Here is a 9,901-nt window from a genome sequence, read left to right on the forward strand (position 1 = left end):
AATATTGCTTAAAATTTGCTACCAACCTGCCTTTCTTCTTTTTCCTGCCCTAAAAAAGTAGTAATTAAAGTGGATTTACTAACAACTACGCCCTCAGTTCACAACTGCTGGCAAAGCAATGGCGTAAAGTTGAAAACACAGTTGTACAAACCCCGTCACAGAAGCAGAGATCCATGCTACTCCACAGCACTTTGCATTTAAATGACGGCTCATTTAAACTGAAAATGGAAATAGGTTTTGTTTACATTTAGTCATCATTTATTCATGAAACACGTTAAAACATTATGGCATAAGAACCCCAGAACGAACTTACTTTATACTTTAATCATGGCACCAGTATCGGGGGAGTGATTATTCATAAATTGTATGGGTCTGTGCAAAAACCTTGAGCCACTGCTCATTTTACTTCCAAGGAGTCAGACTTGCTTGTAATTTTTTAAAGTGCTCTTGAGCAATAGTTTCACACCTTCAGAAGTTCTTTCAATGTTTTTCTTTGGCTGCTTTTTCCACTCGTTTTCAGTTGGTTGTGAAACATCTGTCTCACTAAAAACACTGCATCCAGATAACCTGAATCACCTTTCTAACATTTGCCTACGTGGATTATTGAACATGTATCAGGATATTAGCTGAAACCGTACGATATACAGGTACTCTGCGGCATGTCCTTAAAAACTTAAGATTATATTATTATATTATAAACGTAAGATTATAATAGACATAAACATTATTATTTGTGGGGAAAACTGTAGAAAATATTAGGAAATTAATATGTAGAAATCCAGTATACATTCATGAAATTGCCATACATAAAGCTATTGCAGAACCTGGACCTGATGCTGCTTTCCAGTGGGCAGGAGGGGGAACGGCTGGTACATGGTGAATGTGGGCTGAGTCTTTGATGCTGTTACGGGCTCCGTTGAGACAGCGTCTGTGCACAGCATCCTCGATGGAAGAAGTCACGATGATCTTCTCTGCAGTCCTCACCACACTCTGCAGCGATTTCCTCTCTCATGGCGTGCAGCTCACAAACCAGAGGGAGATGGCTGGTCAGGACACTCCCTATGGTGCCCCCTGGTGGTGAGGACAGGAGGGGGAAAGGTGTGGTCTCCTCTTCCAGCACAGGAAGTGCAGTTGCTGAGCCCATTTAACCCGTAATAATGTATTAAGTGACCAGTCAAGACTATCGGTTATCTGCACCACTGAAACTTGATACTATTGACTTCCTCCACTCCACTGTCAGTGATGAATGGGGAGTGCCTGGGCTGGCTTGTGCTGAAGTCAATGATCATCTCATCTCATCTATCTTCTTAACGTTCAAGATCAGATTGTTGACAGTGCATCAGTCCACCAATCACTTCACCTGCTCTTGATAGGACAGGTCCTCGTTTTCCCTAATGAGACCCACCCCAGTTGTGTTATCTGCATACTTGATGATATGATTAGAAGCAGATGCAGCGCTGCAGTCAAGGACTTAGGACATATCCCCTGAGGAGGGGAGCTGATGGAGAGGTAGATGCAGTTGGAGGGGGTGTTTCCGTGTCTACCTTCTGTCTGACCTCAGTAAACACTTTCCAACCCATAATCGTCCCTCCACCAAACTTAACATGACAGCGTACCACGCAGTCTGCACGCGTACGTGCTTGATTTTATACTCCTGTGGCCACGGAAGTGATTGATACACCAGAAGCCAAAGATTTAGGTGGTTGTGTGGACACGTGGTGCTCAAAAATTGAAGTAAAAATTTTTTTTATTTCAATTACAGTTCATATTTTCCACCAACTAAAAAAACCTGCAGGTGATACAATAAATGTAATTGTCAGTAAATGTGATAACAACTCTGTATCTTTAATGGAAACCCAACGTCCCGTGGCTCATTCATGAATCTAAACATGCCTCACAGCATGTTTTATTTGTCCAGCTGTAAATACAATGAAACAATGCTTCTGTTCAGTTTTATCGAGTTGCCGCTGCTCGCTGGTCTTCAGCCCACGCACAGCCTTCTGCAATGATCCTCAGAGGAGCATAAAACCGTCATTAAAGACACATTAAAACTGGGTTTGCTTGGCACATACTTTATATTGCCCGGCCCCTGTGGCTTGCAGTTTGATGAGAGTGGAGGTTTGTTGTGGCCGAGCAGAGCTCTTGTTTACTACAGTTTGTTAGACTATAAATATAGTGTGATCCCCCCCTCCTCCTCCTCCTCCAGCGGCGCTTACTGTACATGGAGAGGTGATAGTCAGTTGATGGGTCTGTTGGTGGCATCACTATGACTCACTCTGATTCTCTGCCTACAGGCTCTCACCCACGTATAATATGGACCAAGACTCAAGTTAACTCTAATAGGCGATTATTCACTTTTTTGGCAGGAGAAACTATGGAAACTCAGAGTGAACACTGTCATCAGCTCAAGAGCACGAGCACAACAAGGTCCACACACGATCCTAATGAACACATTACATGACTGCAGCTGATTCTGCAGCACATTTAAAATAACAGCAACATGTACAAACATGCAAGCATTTTAATCACTGAAGGCTTTTAAAACACAGCTAACACAAATGAGGGGGAGTCTTTATTTTCAGAAATCAACCTTTACCTGAAGTGTACAGACACATACTGCTGCTTCGGTGCATAGCAACAGTATGTGTCTCATGTGTTATGTTTCCTCTCGTCAGACTGTCTGACTCGACTCAAACCATCAGGGACAAATGAGTCTCACAGTTCTCCTGGATGCTGGTTAGAGCAGAGTTTCTATTTGTTGTCGTTTTGTTTTGTTTTTCCTAGCAGTGCTGCTGCAGTTCCAGTGTTTGGATTTAGGATTCAGTCAGTTATTCAGACGAAGAATCTAAACACATTTATATGCATAACTACAGATTCCAGAGACAGATCCAAGTATTAACAACACAGCTGTTTGTCCTCCCTGTTAAAAATCAGGAAAAACTGCTAACCCGCCTCCCCACCAGTGTTGGTCAAGTTACTTGAAAAAAGTAATCAGTAACTAATTACTGATTACACCCCCCAAAAAGTAATCACGTTACTTTACTGATTACTTATTTTCAAAAGTAATTAATTACTTAGTTACTTAGTTACTTTTTAAAAACATGATTTACAACCTGAATAGGTGATAAAGTGATAGATCTTTCAGCCCAATTCTACTTTTTCTACATAATCCATCATACAAAATGTAATCAAATGGAAAAGTCTCTTTTTAAAACTTGTTTTATTAGTTTTAATCTTTTAACTTTATGCATCAAGTAAAAAATTTAATTATATGCAACATTCTCTGACTGGAAGAAATTTGTTTAATATTTAAACCTATTTTCTGCACATTCCAGCACATAAAATATTTTTTTGTGTGTGTGTCTTAACACTCAGTCTTTCAAATAGATGCAAGTAAAACACAGCAGAAAATAAATAAAGTCAAAGACTAGCGGTCCTTTTGCTCTATTTTCACCTGTAAAGCAGGAATAGGGTAGGCGGAGGTTTACCCTGGTGCAGGTGTGCTGCGGCGGTCAGTGGAAGAATCCGCGAGTTTCTCTGTGAATTTCCCATTACGTCGTAGCTACTCGGTGTTTGCTCGGAAGTTTAGGGGTTTTTCGCTGTAAAAAGAAGTTTTCTTCCCACGCACAACGGACACTAATGTTTTTGTCACTTTTTATGGAATCAAACTCAAAGTAAGGTCAGTACTTCCACGCTTTAAACGCTGCACGCTCATACTCTCTCCCGCACTCGATATATGATCCATTGTTGATCTGCACACAGCTGTTGTCACAAATGTCGCACTCGCTTACGTCACTGTCATGAGACATTCTCGCAAAAAAAATCACGGTTTTAGTAACGCAGTAACGCAGCGTTCCTACGGGAAAGTAACGGTAATCTAATTACCGTTTTTGAAATAGTAATCCCTTACTTTACTTTACAGTAACGCGTTACTGCCCATCTCTGCTCCCCACCACTACAACTAATTTCAGTCACGTTATTAGTCTTTTCCATTTCAGTCATGGGTCTTTTATTCGATAATCAGCTCTATGCTGGCCATTATTTACAGTCGATGTCAACCATAAGAAATAGAAATAAATTAATCACAGAAAATAAATTAATTAAATGGAAAGAGCCAAATATTCTGTGGCTTTTGGCACCTAACGCCTTTTTACAGAAAGTAAATATACACTCACCAGCCAATTTATTAGGTACATCTATTCAACTCCTTGTTAAAGTAAATCAACCTAAATACTTTTTGTCCTTCATTTGGAGGAAGTATTAAACTTGGTTACAAAGTTCCACTGCCTAATAAGTCAACTGTTCATGAAAAGGTGACACATGCATGGTTGTTTCATTATACAGAAGACTCAGAAGGAGCCTGTCAGATATGTCAGCTCATTAAACTCATCTCAGAAACAAAGCAAACAAAAGGGAGGACAGAAGAGTCTTATCTGTGTGTGTTGACTCAGAAAGCAATAAAGAATAAAGAACATTATATTCCAGTAAATGTTGTGCTTCATGCTGGTGCCTGGTGTTTGTATTTTTCTTGCATAAATAAGGTTTCCACCACAAATTGATTTCTGAAAATGGCAGAAATTGATGCATCTAAAATAAATGAATTAGAAAAAAAGACAGAATCCAGGAAATGAGTTTTCTGGGAAAGTAATCAGACCTTCCTGTCCAACGTGTTTTTTCAATGTAACATACTGTGCAAATAAGTCTTCAGTTATGACCTTTAAATTTAGATTTGATGGTTTTATTGTCCAAGGTCTCGGATAAGATGTAGGTCCAGGTAGGTTTGTAAAGCTTTTGTATTGGACTCCTTATTTAAATGTTGCGTTCAAGAGAAAAGAATTTAAAGTGTGATGCACCATTCCAGAGATTTTAAAGTGTTGTATCCTGAAGATGGACACTGATGAAAAAGAGGATAACCACATGACTTCTGTTTCACATGATTACATGCATTTTTCCCAAGGATAAAGCAGCTGTGTGGAATCTTCGGCCTTGATCCTTTTTGAGAACCATCCCACAACTCAGCTGGTTTGACAACTGAATATTAAGCACTGTTAACATTTGGGATAGTTTCAGTTTGGAAGAAAATCAGAGTGGCCAGCATCTGCAAAATGTGAATTTTAGAGGCAACCCTAAACAAAACTCAAAGTAATCAGAACAATGTGACCACAAAGAAACTCTAATGACTGAAAACACCAGCTGCAGAGCACAAACACAAAATCGCACCATCAAGACACAAAAAGACCAGTGAATGGACGCCGACTGCAGAGTGATGCAAAGCAACCACAAAGAAGCTAAAATGATCCAAAAGAGACAAGAAAGAATGAAAGAAAAGTAATGACTAAAAAATGTACAGTGGGGGAAAGAATTATTTGATCCCCTGCTCAATCATGTTAGTTGATTTTAATGGAAAGAAGAAGAAGAAGAAGAACTTTATTTATAAAGTGCTTTCAAACAAAGTGCTGTACAACTATTTGAAACTAAAAAGGTTAAAAAAAGAAATAAAAGCAATACAGGTAAAAGACACAATACAAGTTAAAAACAGTAAAAATTTAAAAACTAAAAGCCATAGAATTAAGACATGTAAGATAGGGTGAACAAATGTGTCTTCAGCTTAGTTTTAAAAACCTCCACAGCCTGCCTAATATCTTGAGGGAGGTTGTTCCATGAAAAGAAAAAGCACACTCTCCAATTGTCTTTTTTCTGGCTCTAGGAACCTTTAGAAGGCCAGAGTCCTGAGATCAGAGAGCACGGGATGGAACGTAAAGATGTAAAAGGTCGGAGAGGTATGAAGGTGCCAGTCCGTTTAAAGCCTTGTAGGTGAGCAGCAGGACCTTAAAATCTGCTCGAACCTGACAAGGTAGCCAGTGAAGAGAGTTCAGTACAGGGTTAATGTGCTCAAATTTCCCAGGTCTTGTTAAAATGCGAGCAGCTGCATTTTGCACCATCTGTAGACCTGGATAGAATATCAACTGCAAAATACAGAAAAGCTGGTCAGTTCATACAAGAATTCTGGCTTCCATGGATTGGGATTGATTACAATCACGCAATCTGTTACAGATATTACTGATGTTAACAAATTGTATGTGTAAGTCACACCTGTCCACAGAATAATTTTCTTCATGGGCAAAACTGTAGAGCTGCACAAGGCTGGAACTGTCATGATCCTGGGTCGGTGACCCAGCGTTTTGAGTCTGTTGTTATTATTTTCTAGTTTATTCTGATTTTGGATTTGCTCTTGGGGTTTGGTTCTCGTGTTTTATTTTCCCTACCTGTGTGCTCTGTTCATGTCCCCGAGTTTTGTGTTGTAAAAGAGTCTGTGAGTTTCCTGTTTTACTTTGTAGGTCTGTGTCTCGTCTTGCGAATTAGGTTCAGCTGTGCTCCCCTCCTGTGTGTCATTCCCTCATTACCTTGTGTGTATTTATAGTGTGTGTCTGCCTGTGTTCCTCGTCGTGTCGTCTGTGTTACTCAGTGTTAATCAGTGTTTTTCCACGTCTCTCTGCCCTGCTTTCTCCGTGCCATTTCCATGTGTCTTCCGGTGTCCTTATATTTTCAGGTTTGTTTATTAGTTTCTCTGAGTTTAGGTTTTTGTTCAGTTCTGCCCTCACTTTTGTTATTGACCACTGTAAATAAACTTCACTCGCATCTCCACCGCTGTCTGCAACTTGGGTCCTCATTCGCTCCACCACACGACTGCTGCCCCAGCTGTGACAGGAATGGGCTATAAGACCATCAGCAAGAAACTGGTGACAAGGTGATAACTGTTGGGTGAGATTATTCAGAAATGGAAGCAATATCAATATCAATATATGGGGTGAGGATGAACATAAGAAAGATGGTGGATTAGCCCAAAACTTGACCAGAGGACCACAGTCACCAAAATGACAATTTGTAACACGTTGTGCAGTAATGTATTGACATCTTGTAGCATCCACCAAGTCCCTCTGCTTAAGAAGGCAAATGTACAGCCTGAGCTAAAGGTACAACAGAACTTCACCACATCGAGGGGCCAATGGATGGGGCCATGTGCTGCAAAATCATGGATGAGCTTCTCCTTCCAAAAGCCAGGATGATGAGAATGGGTCTCCCAGCATGACACTGAACCAAACATTACCACCAAGCCAACAAAGGAGTGGCTGAAGTCTCTAGACCTTAATCACATAGAAAATCTGTGAAGAGAGATGAAGCTTTGAATTGCCAAGCGGCAGCCAAGAAACCTCAAAGACTTAAGGAGTTTCTGTAAAGAGGAGAGCGACAACACGGCTCCTGATATGTGTGCAAACCCGGTGATCAGCTGTGCTTCCCCACAAGGGTTTCTCCACCAAGTACCTGGGATCAAATACTTATTCCGATCAGTGACATGCAAATCAATTCATAACTTTTCTGTAAAGGGTTTTCTTCATGTTTTTTTTTTCTAATACTTATTTCTCCGACTGTATGAATGAAACAGTAATACAAACTAAGGAAAATCCACAGGTTTGTTTAGTTTATGTGTGTTGATGCTCTTATGCATTTTATGGTAGATATAAATCTAATAGGTCAGCTGCTGTAGCTAAGATTAGTGTAAAAATTGTAAACAGCAAACTTGGCTGTCTCAGCACCATCCTCAGCACCATGTGTTTCTCTCTGAGCTTTTCACTAAGTCTTCAACAGGCCCAGTCTCCCTGTAGCTCATTCGCAGTTCTCTGGTTTTTGAGGTTGTTTTCATGGTCATCTGGCATCCTTTGTTGGGCATTCTCCATATCTTTGTGATAATTTTGTGTCACTATGTATTTGTTTGTTCTGCTGCATCTCTTTGTAGCCCTTTGATTATTCTCAGATTTCCCAGCTCGGGCCCTGGGCTTGTGCCCAGCATCTTCAGTAATCTCTCCGTGCAGCTGCTGCTCTGCTTTTGAATACAAATTAAATGTGCCCCAAAGACAACATTAATGACTGTTACAAAGCAGTGTGAGAAGTGTATTAACGTTGAGGGATGGTTGGTTTAATGCAGTACTGGACTTTGAACCGAGCTATTTTCTCCCAGAAGAAATCGCAGCTCAGCCAGATAACAAAGGGACCTTTTATATGATCTAACATGTTTGGAGCAGCCATCTATCCCAAATTTTAAAATTACCCTTTGAAATTCACAAAATGCACTTCAGTTTTTTTCCCTTACAAATTATGAGAAAGGAAATAAAATATTGTGGATAGCAGTGCTTGATTGTCTTCCTCTCCACTGTACACTTCCATAATGAAACTGTAGAATAATATTTGATGCAATGCTCTGGGTTTGTTACAGAAATGACAAATCAGCTTTAGATCATAACACTTGGAGTGTGAGTAAGTCTAATTCGATGAAAACAAATGTCTGTTTTCACTCAATTCAATTTAGTTTTATTTATAAATCGGTGCTTTACATTGTAAAGTAAAAACCCTACAATAATTCTTATTAATAACAAGTGAATGGCACATCATCATCAGCTGATATCTGTTTAACAAACATCTGTGCTGACTATGTGCAGGAGTTCATTCCTGCTGCACATCATTGTTCACTGTGTTACAACGCATAACGTGTGTGTGAACAAAAATCATTTTCTGCTGCTGAACTTCAACCAGAAACAAACAGTACAAATGTGTTACCTCGGGGTCGTGTTCAAACAGAATGAATAATTTTTAAAAACAAATGATCGGTCAGGTTGGGCATTTTCAAATTTTACATGTTGTTTTACTGTGAGAAAGAGATGTTATTGAAATTATCCCAGCAAACAGTGTTTATAGTTTGATCACTATGATCTCTACTAAAAACAAAGACGATGTGATTGGTTCTTTTTTTTACATCGCAAACGTTTGGCCAATCTGATTTTCCAATGATTCTCTGGTAGTTCTGAGTGAAGTCAGTGAATATCCTCACTTTTAGTCTTACAAACATCAACTCATCAGGAAGGCCAGCTCTGTCTGGGATGCACCCTGGACCCAGTGCAGGTGGTGGGAGACAGAAGGACTCTGGCCAAAATAACATCTCTGATGGACAGAGTCTCCCACCCCATGCATGTAGATGTTGCTGAACTGCAGAGCTCCTTCAGTGACAGACTGCTGCATCCTCGATGCATGAAGGAGCGTTTCCGCAGGTCCTTCCTCCCTGCAGCTGTCAGACTGTACGATCAGAACTGCTCCCAACAAACATAGATGTTTACATCAATGCTGTAACTGCAATAAGTTAGTTAATTAACCAATTCGCACTACAACCTGGTTTGCCTCTTACCTGTAATTATTTTTATTTAATTTAATAACTGTACAGTACTCTCAGTTTATAGTAACCATTGTCCTTAATGTAAATATGTAAGAAAAATTGTGTATGTTTCTGTTCCGTGTACTGTTTGTTTGTATATTTGTCTTTTTGGCTGCTGTTACAACCAAATTTCCCCTTGTGGGACAATTAAAGGATTATTCTATTCTTCTATTCTATTCTAACAAAGACCTCAGGACTGTGAAGACTTGTTTTAGTTAATGCGAGTTAACGTCATTTTACAAAAGCCTGTTGGAGGTTAAAATGGGCGGATCAAAGACTTGTTGTGTGATACAGTTCAGGAAAAACAGAGAACAGAAAATCCTCCAGCTGCACTAAAACAGCCAAACGAGGAACTTCCCAATATTTCCCGTGTTTGCTACTTTGACTTCACTGTCTGGAAAGATCTTTCAAAGCTATGGCTGAAAAATTTAATTTATTACTCTGTGCAAAAAAATTGATCTGATTATCTAGAACTTTTTTAGGAAGCAAAAAAGCAAAGAAACTGACAAATTTGGACTTTGGCTGGGTTTTTGCAGAATTAAGGCCTTTTATTACTTTTTTTGAGTGTCTGGCTTTAGTTTGACTTTGAATAAAGGAGTCACAGGTCTCCTGCAGGCTAACATGTAATTGTCTTTTGCT

This window comes from Neolamprologus multifasciatus, chromosome 4 (genome assembly GCF_963576455.1).
Source record: "Neolamprologus multifasciatus chromosome 4, fNeoMul1.2, whole genome shotgun sequence".
NCBI lineage: Eukaryota > Metazoa > Chordata > Actinopteri > Cichliformes > Cichlidae > Neolamprologus > Neolamprologus multifasciatus.